Source organism: Pristiophorus japonicus, unplaced genomic scaffold, assembly GCF_044704955.1.
Source record: "Pristiophorus japonicus isolate sPriJap1 unplaced genomic scaffold, sPriJap1.hap1 HAP1_SCAFFOLD_520, whole genome shotgun sequence".
NCBI classification, from domain to species: Eukaryota; Metazoa; Chordata; class Chondrichthyes; family Pristiophoridae; genus Pristiophorus; species Pristiophorus japonicus.
Window position 1 is genome coordinate 211,342 of NW_027254427.1, and position 8,888 is coordinate 220,229.

The following is an 8,888-nucleotide window of genomic DNA, read 5'->3' on the forward strand; positions in this document are numbered from 1 at the left end:
GGTGTAGCTGCTATGGGAGTGTTTGATGGGGCAGTGTACGAGAAGCTTTACTCTGTAATCTAATGCGTGCTGTATCTGAACTATGAGTTGTGATTGGGACAGTGTAGAGCGAGCTTTATGCTGTATCTAGCACGTGCTGTACCTGCCCTGGGAGTGTTTGATGGGACAGTGTAGAGGGAGCTTTACTCTGTATCTAACCCTCTGTACCTGCCCTGGGAGTGTTTGATGGGACAGTGTAGAGGGAGCTTTACTGTGTATCTAACCCCCTGTACCTGCCCTGGGAGTGTTTGATGGGACAGTGTAGAGGGAGCTTTACTCTGTATCTAACCCCATGCTGTGCCTGCCCTGGGATTGTTTGATGGGACAGTGCAGAGGGAGCTTTACTCTGTATCTCACCCATGCTGTGTTTTCACTGGGAGTGTTTGATGGGACAGTGTAGAGGGAGCTTTACTGTGTATCTAACCCCGTGCATTACCTGCCCTGGGAGTGTTTGATGGGACAGTGCAGAGGGAGATTTACTCTGAATCTAACCCCGTGCATTACCTGCCCTGGGAGTGTTTGATGGCTCAGTGCAGAGGGAGCTTTAGTCTGTAACTAACCCCGTGCATTACCTGCCCTGGGATAGTTTGATGGGACAGTGCAGAGGGAGATTTACTCTGTATCTAACCCCCTGCATTACCTGCCCTGGGAGTGTTTGATGGGACAGTGCAGAGGGAGCTTTACTCTGTATTTAACCCCATGCTGTGCCTCCCTGGGAGTGTTTGATGGGACAGTGTAGAGGGAGCTTTACTCTGGATCTAACCACGTGCTGTACCTGCCCTGGGAGTGTTTGATGGGACAGTGTAGAGGGAGCTTTACTCTGCATCTAACCACGTGCTGTACCTGCCCTGGGAGTGTTTGATGGGACAGTGTAGAGGGAGGTTTACTCTGTATTTAATCCCGTACATCACCTGCCGTGGTAGTGTTTGATGGGGCAGTGTAGATGGAGGTTTACTCTGTATCTCACCCATGCTGTGCCTGCCATGGGGGTGTTTGAGGGGTTAATGTAGAAGGAGCTTTATTCTGTATCTAACACGTAGTGTAGCTGCTGTGGGAGTGTTTTTTGGGGCAATGTACTAGAGCTTTACTCTGTCATCTAATGTGTGCTGTATCTGGACTATGAGTTATGATTGGACAGTGTAGAGCGAGCTTTATGCTGTATCTAGCACGTTCTGTATCTGCCCTGGGAGTGTTGGATGGGACAGTGTAGAGGGGGCTTTACTCTGGATCTAACCACGTGCTGTACCTGCCCTGGGAGTGTTTGATGGGACAGTGTAGAGGGAGCTTTACTCTGTATCTAACCCCGTGCTGTACATGCCCTGGGAGTGTTTGATGGGACAGTGTAGAGGGAGCTTTACTCTGTATCTAACCCCCTGTACCTGCCCTGGGAGTGTTTGATGGGATAGTGTAGAGGGATCTTTACTCTGTATTTAATCCCGTACATTACCTGCCGTGGGAGTGTTTGATGGGGCAGTGTAGATGGAGGTTTACTCTGTATCTCACCCATGCTGTGCCTGCCATGGGAGTGTTTGAGGGGTTAATGTAGAAGGAGCTTTATTCTGTATCTAACACGTGGTATAGCTGCTATGGGAGTGTTTTTTGGTGCAATGTACTAGAGCTTAATCTGTCATCTAATGTGTGCTGTATCCGGACTATGAATTATGATTGTGACAGTGTAGAGCGAGCTTTATGTTGTATCTAGCACGTTCTGTATCTGCCCTGGGAGTGTTTGATGGGACAGTGTAGAGGGACCGTTACTCTGTATCTAACCCTATGCTGTACCTGCCCTGGGAGTGTTTGATGGGACAGTGTAGAGGGAGTTTTACTCTGTATTTAACCCCGTGCATTACCTGCCCTGGGAGTGTTTGATGGGACAGTGTAGAGGGAGCTTTACTCTGTATCAAACCCCGTGCTGTACCTGCCCTGGGAGTGTTTGATGGGACAGTGTAGAGGGAGCTTTACTCTTTATCGTACCCTGTGCATTAACTGCCCTGGGAGTGTTTGATGGGACAGTGTAGAGGGAGCTTTACTCTTTATCGTACCCTGTGCATTAACTGCCCTGGGAGTGTTTGATGGGACAGTGTAGAGGGAGCTTTACTCTTTATCGTACCCCGTGCATTACCTGACCTGGGAGTGTTTGATGGGACAGTGTAGAGGGAGCATTACTCTGTATATAACCTCGTGCTGTACCTGCCCTGGGAGTGTTTGATGGGACATTGCAGAGGGAGCTTTACTCTGTATCTAACCCCGTACATTACCTGCCCTGGGAGTGTTTGATGGGACAGTGTAGAGGGAGCATTACTCTGTATCTAACCTCGTGCTGTACCTGCCCTGGGAGTGTTTGATGAGACAGTGTAGAGGGAGCTTTACTCTGTTTTTAACCTCGTGCTTTACCTGCCCTGGGAGTGTTTGATGGGGCAGTGTAGATGGATCTTTACTCTGTATCTCACCCATGCTGTGCCTGCCCTGGGAGTGTTTGAGGGGATAATGTGGAAGGAGCTTTATTCTGTATCTAACACGTGGTGTAGCTGCTATGGGAGTGTTTTTTGGGGCAGTGTACTAGAAGCTTTACTCTGTCATCTAAAGTGTGCTGTATCTGGACTATGATTTGTGATTGGGACAGAGTAGAGCGAGCTTTATGCTGTATCTAGCAAGTGCTGTATCTGCCCTGGGTGTGCTTGATGGGTCAGTGCAGAGGGAGTTTTACTCTGGATCTAACCCCGTGCATTACCTGCCGTGGGAGTGTTTGATGGGACAGTGTAGATGGAGCTTCACTCTGTTTCTAACCCCCTGCACCTGCCCTGAGATTGTTTGATGGGACACTGTAGAGGGAGCTTTACTCTGTAACTAACCCCGTGCATTACCTGCCCTGGGATAGTTTGATGGGACAGTGCAGAGGGAGCTTTACTCTGTATCTAACCCTCTGCATTACCTGCCCTGGGAGTGTTTGATGGGATAGTGTAGAGGGAGCTTTACTCTGTATCTAACCCCGTGCTGTACCTGCCCTGGGAGCGTTTGATGGGTAAGTGCAGAGGGAGCTTTACTCTGTATTTAACCCCATTCATTACCTGCCCTTGGAGTGTTTGATGGGACAGTGCAGAGGGAGCTTTACTCTGTATCTAACACCGTGCTGTACCTGCCCTGGGAGTGTTTGATGGGACAGTGCAGAGGGAGCTTTACTCTGTATCTAACCCCTTGCATGACCTGCCCTGGGAGTGTTTAATGGGACAGTGCAGAGGGAGCTTTAATCTGTGTCTAACCCCGTGCATTACCTGTCCTGGGAGTGTTTGATGGGACAGTGTAGAGTGAGCTTTACTCTGTATCTAACCCTGTGCATTACCTGCCCTGGGAGTGTTTGATGGGACAGTGTAGAGGGAGCTTTACTCTCTATCTCACCCATGCTGTGCCTGCCCTGGGATTGTCTGAGGGGACAGTGTGGAGGAAGCTTTACTCTATTTCTAACCCCGTGCTGTACCGACCCTGAGATTGTTTGGTGGGACAGTGCAAAAGGAGCTTTACACTGTATTTAACCTCATGCATTACCTGCCCTGGGAGTCTTTGATGGGACAATGTTGAAGGAGCTTAGATCTGTATCTAACCCCGTGCTGTACCTGCCCATGAAGTGTTTGATGGGACAGTGTGGAGGGAGCTTTACTCTGTATTTAACCCCGTGCATTACCTGCCCTGGGAGTGTTTGATGGGGCAGTGTAGATGGAGCTTTACTCTGCATCTCACCCATGCTGTGCCTGCCCTGGGAGTGTTTGATGGGACAGTGTAGAGGGAGCTTTACTCTGTATTTAACCCCGTGCATTACCTGCCCTGGGAGTTTTTGATGAGGCAGTGTAGATGGAGCTTTACTCTGTATCTAACCTCGTGCATTACCTGCTCTGGGAGTGTTTGATGGGACAGTGTAGAGGGAGCTTTACTCTGTATCTAACCCTTTGCATTACCCGCCCTGGGAGTGTTTGATGGGACAGTGTAGAGGGAGCTTTCCTCTGTATCTAACCCCCTGTACCTGCCCTGAGAGTGTTTGATGGGACAGTGTAGAGGGAGCTTTACTCTGTATCTAACCCCATGCTGTACCTGCACTGGGAATGTTTGATGGGACAGTGTAGAGGGAGCTTTACTCTGTATTTTACCCCGTGCATTACCTGCCCTGGGAGTGTTTGATGGGGCAGTGTCGATGGAGCTTTACTCTGTATCTAACCCTGTGCATTACCTGCTCTGGGAGTGTTTGATGGGACAGTGTAGAGGGAGCTTTACTCTGTATCTAACCCCTTGCATGACCTGCCCTGGGAGTGTTTGATGGGACAGTGTAGAGGGAGCTTTACTCTGTATCTCACCCCCTGTACCTGCCCTGAGAGTGTTTGATGGGACAGTGCAGAGGGAGCTTTTCTCTGTATCTAACCCCGTGCTGTACCTGCCCTGGGAGTGTTTGATGGGACAGTGTAGAGGGAGCTTTACTCTGTATTTAACCCCGTGCATTACCTGACCTGCGAGTGTTTGATGGGACAGTGTAGAGGGTGCTTTACTCTGTATCTACCCCGTGCTGTACCTGCCCTGGGAGTGTTTGATGGGACAGTGCAGAGGGAATTTTACTCTGTTTTTAACCCCGTGCGTTACCAGCCCTGGGAGTGTTTGATGGGACAGTGTAGAGGGAGCTTTACTCTGTATCTAACACCCTGTACCTGCCCTGGGAGTGTTTGATGGGACAGTGCAGAGGGAGCTTTACTCTGTATCTAACCCCGTGTATTACCTGCCCTGGGAGTGATTGATGAGACAGTGTAGAGGGAACTTTACTCTGTATTTAATCCCGTACATTACCTGCCCTGGGAGTGTTTGATGGGGCAGTGTAGATGGAGGTTTACTCTGTATCTCACCCATGCTGTGCCTGCCCTGGGAGTGTTTGAGGGGATAATGTAGAAGGAGTTTTACTCTGTATCAAACACGTGGTGTAGCTGCTATGGGAGTGTTTTTTGGGGCAGTGTACTAGAAGCTTTACTCTGTAATCTAATGTGTGCTGTATCTCGACTATGGGTTGTGATTGGGACAGTGTAGAGCGAGCTTTATGCTGTATCTAGCACGTGCTGTATCTGCCCTGGGTGTGCTTGATGGGACAGTGCAGAGGGAGCTTTACTCTGTATCTAACCCCGTGCATTACCGGCCCTGGGAGTGTTTGATGGGACAGTGTAGAGGGAGTTTTACTCTGGATCTAACCCCGTGCATTACCTGCCCTGGGAGTGTTTGATGGGACAGTGTAGAGGGAGCTTTACTCTGTTTCCAACCCCCTGTACCTGCCCTGAGATTGTTTGATGGGACACTGTAGAGGGAGCTTTATTCTGTAACTAACCCCGTGCATTACCTGCCCTGGGATAGTTTGATGGGACAGTGCAGAGGGAGCTCTACTCTGTATCTAACCCCCTGCATTACCTGCCCTGGGAGTGTTTGATGGGACAGTGTAGAGGGCGCTTTACTCTGTATCTAACCCCCCGTACCTTCCCTGGGAGTGTTAGATGGGACAGTGTCGAGGGAGCTTTACTCTGTATTTAACCCCATGCTGTGCCTCCCTGGGAGTGTTTAATGGGACAGTGTAGAGGGAGCTTTACTCTGGATCTAACCACGTGCTGTACCTGCCCTGGGAGTGTTTGATGGGACAGTGTAGAGGGCGCTTTACTCTGTATCTAACCCCCCGTACCTTCCCTGGGAGTGTTAGATGGGACAGTGTCGAGGGAGCTTTACTCTGTATTTAACCCCATGCTGTGCCTCCCTGGGAGTGTTTGATGGGACAGTGTAGATGGAGGTTTACTCTGTATCTCACCCATGCTGTGCCTGCCATGGGAGTGTTTGAGGGGTTAATGTAGAAGGAGCTTTATTCTGTATCTAACACGTGGTGTAGCTGCTATGTGAGTGTTTTATGGGGCAGTGTACTGGAAGCTTTACTCTGTCATCTAATGCGTGCTGTGTCTGGACTATGAGTTATGATTGGGACAGTGTAGAGCGAGCTTTATTTTGTATCTAGCACGTTCTGTATCTGCCCTGGGAGTATTTGATGGGACAGTGTAGAGGGAGCTTTACTCTGGATCTAACCACGTGCTGTACCTGCCCTGGGAGTGTTTGATGGGACAGTGTAGAGGGAGCTTTACTCTATATCTAACCCCGTGCTGTACAAGCCATGGGAGTGTTTGATGGGACAGTGTAGAGGGAGCTTTACTCTGTATTTAACCCCATTCATTACCTGCCCTTGGAGTGTTTGATGGGACAGTGCAGAGGGAGCTTTACTCTGTATCTAACACCGTGCTGTACCTGCCCTGGGAGTGTTTGATGGGACAGTGCAGAGGGAGCTTTACTCTGTATCTAACCCCTTGCATGACCTGCCCTGGGAGTGTTTAATGGGACAGTGCAGAGGGAGCTTTAATCTGTGTCTAACCCCGTGCATTACTTGTCCTGGGAGTTTTTGATGGGACAGTGTAGAGTGAGCTTTACTCTGTATCTAACCCTGTGCATTACCTGCCCTGGGAGTGTTTGATGGGACAGTGTAGAGTGAGCTTTACTCACTATCTCACCCATGCTGTGCCTGCCCTGGGATTGTCTGAGGGGACAGTGTGGAGGAAGCTTTACTCTGTTTCTAACCCCGTGCTGTACCGACCCTGAGATTGTTGGATGGGACAGTGCAAAAGGAGCTTTACACTGTATTTAACCTCATGCATTACCTGCCCTGGGAGTCTTTGATGGGACAGTGTTGAGGGAGTTTAGATCTGTATCTAACCCCGTGCTGTACCTGCCCATGAAGTGTTTGATGGGACAGTGTGGAGGGAGCTTTACTCTGTATTTAACCCCGTGCATTACCTGCCCTGGGAGTGTTTGATGGGGCAGTGTAGATGGAGCTTTACTCTGCATCTCACCCATGCTGTGCCTGCCCTGGGAGTGTTTGATGGGACAGTGTAGAGGGAGCTTTACTCTGTATCTAACCCTTTGCATTACCCGCCCTGGGAGTCTGTGATGGGACAGTGTAGAGGGATCTTTCCTCTGTATCTCACCCCCTGTACCTGCCCTGAGAGTGTTTGATGGGACAGTGTAGAGGGAGCTTTACTCTGTATCTAACCCCATGCTGTACCTGCCCTGGGAATGTTTGATGGGACAGTGTAGAGGGAGCTTTACTCTGTATTTAACCCCCTGTACCTGCCCTGAGAGTGTTTGATGGGACAGTGTCGATGGAGCTTTACTCTGTATCTAACCCTGTGCATTACCTGCTCTGGGAGTGTTTGATGGGACAGTGTAGAGGGAGCTTTACTCTGTATCTAACCCCTTGCATGACCTGCCCTGGGAGTGTTTGATGGGACAGTGTAGAGGGAGCTTTACTCTGTATCTAACCCCCTGTACCTGCCCTGAGAGTGTTTGATGGGACAGTGCAGAGGGAGCTTTTCTCTGTATCTAACCCCGTGCTGTACCTGCCCTGGGAGTGTTTGATGGGACAGTGTAGAGGGAGCTTTACTCTGTATTTAACCCCGTGCATTACCTGACCTGCGAGTGTTTGATGGGACAGTGTAGAGGGTGCTTTACTCTGTATCTAACCCCGTGCTGTACCTGCCCTGGGAGTGTTTGATGGGACAGTGCAGAGGGAATTTTACTCTGTTTTTAACCCCGTGCGTTACCAGCCCTGGTAGTGTTTGATGGGACAGTGTAGAGGGAGCTTTACTCTGTATCTAACACCCTGTACCTGCCCTGGGAGTGTTAAATGGGACAGTGCAGAGGGAGCTTTACTCTGTATCGAACCCCGTGTATTACCTGCCCTGGGAGTGATTGATGAGACAGTGTAGAGGGAACTTTACTCTGTATTTAATCCCGTACATTACCTGCCCTGGGAGTGTTTGATGGGGCAGTGTAGATGGAGGTTTACTCTGTATCTCACCCATGCTGTGCCTGCCCTGGGAGTGTTTGAGGGGATAATGTAGAAGGAGTTTTACTCTGTATCAAACACGTGGTGTAGCTGCTATGGGAGTGTTTTTTGGGGCAGTGTACTAGAAGCTTTACTCTGTAATCTAATGTGTGCTGTATCTCGACTATGGGTTGTGATTGGGACAGTGTAGAGCGAGCTTTATGCTGTATCTAGCACGTGCTGTATCTGCCCTGGGTGTGCTTGATGGGACAGTGCAGAGGGAGTTTTACTCTGTATCTAACCCCGTGCATTACCGGCCCTGGGAGTGTTTGATGGGACAGTGTAGAGGGAGTTTTACTCTGGATCTAACCCCGTGCATTACCTGCCCTGGGAGTGTTTGATGGGACAGTGTAGAGGGAGCTTTACTCTGTTTCCAACCCCCTGTACCTGCCCTGAGATTGTTTGATGGGACACTGTAGAGGGAGCTTTATTCTGTAACTAACCCCGTGCATTACCTGCCCTGGGATAGTTTGATGGGACAGTGCAGAGGGAGCTTTACTCTGGATCTAACCACGTGCTGTACCTGCCCTGGGAGTGTTTGATGGGACAGTGTAGAGGGAGCTTTACTCTGTATCTAACCCCCCGTACCTTCCCTGGGAGTGTTAGATGGGACAGTGTCGAGGGAGCTTTACTCTGTATTTAACCCCATGCTGTGCCTCCCTGGGAGTGTTTGATGGGGCAGTGTAGATGGAGGTTTACTCTGTATCTCACCCATGCTGTGCCTGCCATGGGAGTGTTTGAGGGGTTAATGTAGAAGGAGCTTTATTCTGTATCTAAAACGTGTTGTAGCTGCTATGGGAGTGTTTATTGGGGCAATGTACTGGAGCTTTACTCTGTCATCTAATGTGTGCTGTATCTGGACTATGATTTGTGATTGGGACAGTGTAGAGTGAGCTATATGCTGTATCTAGCA